Source organism: Mytilus galloprovincialis, chromosome 12 (genome assembly GCF_965363235.1).
Source record: "Mytilus galloprovincialis chromosome 12, xbMytGall1.hap1.1, whole genome shotgun sequence".
NCBI classification, from domain to species: Eukaryota; Metazoa; Mollusca; class Bivalvia; order Mytilida; family Mytilidae; genus Mytilus; species Mytilus galloprovincialis.
In genome coordinates, this window is record NC_134849.1 from 43,451,743 (window position 1) to 43,454,116 (window position 2,374).

Below are 2,374 nucleotides of genomic sequence, written 5' to 3' on the forward strand. Positions count from 1 at the left end.
ATGCGCATGTGCCATATTTGTCTTTTTATCTTGATACGCCTAGTTTGAATAAGAATACAAGTTATATTAATCCTTATGTGTCCAAAAAAAAATAGATCAAGTAACGGTACAAGTGTTAAAACACTTTACACATGTTAAATTTCTTCATTCAAAATATACACATTTGTATCTTATTAATTCGCATTTCTTAGTTGCATGCTCGCGACTTGACAATGATTAATTTGGTAATCAGACTTTTGTCTGTTCGATGAAATGTCTACATGATACCTACGTTCAATGCTGTTCCAATGTGTTATTTTTCTTAGGAAGCTATCAACCTAAGACTCATTTAACTTCTTTTAAATTATTCATGTAATCATGATCTGAAATATGAATACCATTATATATCGGGTATATGTACTAATGCAGAAATTAAACTAACCACTAGAAGTAACAAACAAATGACTACATAATTCATAGACAGTCTTTAACATTACACACGCTTTTACACGATATTTCGAACTTCAAATCGACCCAAAACTATACAGAACCTTTGACCAAATAAACCTAACACATGTGAAATATATATTTAGATAATCTTTTCCAAAGAGTTATATGTCCAGTGTTCTCTCTTATAATTTATATTCATTTCAAAACTTAACCTTGATGTGCTCGATTCGTAACATAAATGAAAACGAAGTTTAATAAAACGTAACCTGCTACTAGTAATTAGTAAGTGTTGATTCAGACCATATTTTTTTTCAAACAATCAAGCTTACAACATAAAATTCTGCTAAACTTTTGTAAAAAAAGGGGACAGTTTATCATGTATTGTGATAAGTTTTTCGATCGAAAATATGGAAATTTAAAACAATTATTATAGTGTTTTATCAATGAGAACTGCTTCTCTAGAATTATGAGTAAGAAACACTGAAATCCACTCTGCACAGGTTTTACAATCACAATGACGAATCGGATGACAGTTACGCGTTGGGTGTGTCTCAGCTAACTGTTTTGGTTGTCTTAAATCTTTAACTTCATTTTAATTTGTATTCTTGTCCCTATTGTGTTGACATGTGATATCATTTATATGTATACTATCTGTGGTTATTTTGTTTATAAATGTTGAATCATTTGAACAAAATGGCATTGATTACCTTTGTGCTAGTTCGCCAAATATGTCTGTATAATGACTATTTGTATGCTCTTCAACATTTTATTTAATGATTCAACTATTTTGAATCTTGTGCCTTTAACATGTATAATAAGTTAACGTACACAAAAAATGATTTGAATATCGTCTTAAATGTGTAACATATTCATATCAAATTAGTTAGTGCTATCAATTAAAGAAAAAATAGCCATTGAATCGGTTTAAGAAAAAACAAAACGCGATGATTAGGTTTGCATAGTTTTATATATGTTTGAGTACCAGCAAATTGCAGACATTGACAAAATTAATAATCTGACATGATTAGGGCAAATGATGAATCAACAGCTCGACCTTTAAATTTGAATTTGAACCAAGCCCAGAGGTGTTTAGCCTTAAATCAGGTAAAACGTCAGTTCAATTGGACCAATAACCATTCATAATTGTATTTCTTTTAAATTTTTTTACGGACTTAACATAGTTTTGGTTTAGCTGGTTAGTTATTATCAGAAATGAACTGAAAAAAGTGCCCTTTAAACACTAGTTGAAAGCCGAATATTGGTTCCTGTGTTGGTCTTAAACATCTATGACATTGCATTTTGTGATATACATAAAATCTATCCAACAAAAACAATTTGAAATATCTTAAAATTAAAACTCCCCATAGGGGTATGGAAAACAGTACAATACTATACATGATATATATGTAGTAAAATAATTTGACTGGATGAATTATTATCTCATTTGCACTCAGACCACATCTACACATTTATATTGTTTATATCGTTGCAACGAGTAATGCAACATATGTTAAATGTATTAAATGTATTAAATTAAAACATGTCACAATATCAAAAATACCAAGGAATAACGAAAAAAAGAAAAATTATATATTAACGCAAATCAATTAAACCATAACCAAACTCCTTCCAATATTTCTTTATAAGTTGCTCTCAATTACAGAATACATGATATGAAGGCTCATGAAGAAACTCAACTTATGTCGAAGAACATACGATTGGAAAATCCAATACTAGTAATCTTATTTCACTAACTGTTTAAAACAACTGATCATATTAGAACAATAATTCTTATATTTACATTAATTTACAATGTTTCTTGAAAGAGGGACGAAATATAACAGAGGGACAGTCAAACTCATAAATCGAAAATAAACTGACAACGCCATGGCTAAATAGCGACAGTCAAATTTTTGAGATTCAAACTTCATTTCGGTATTGTTCA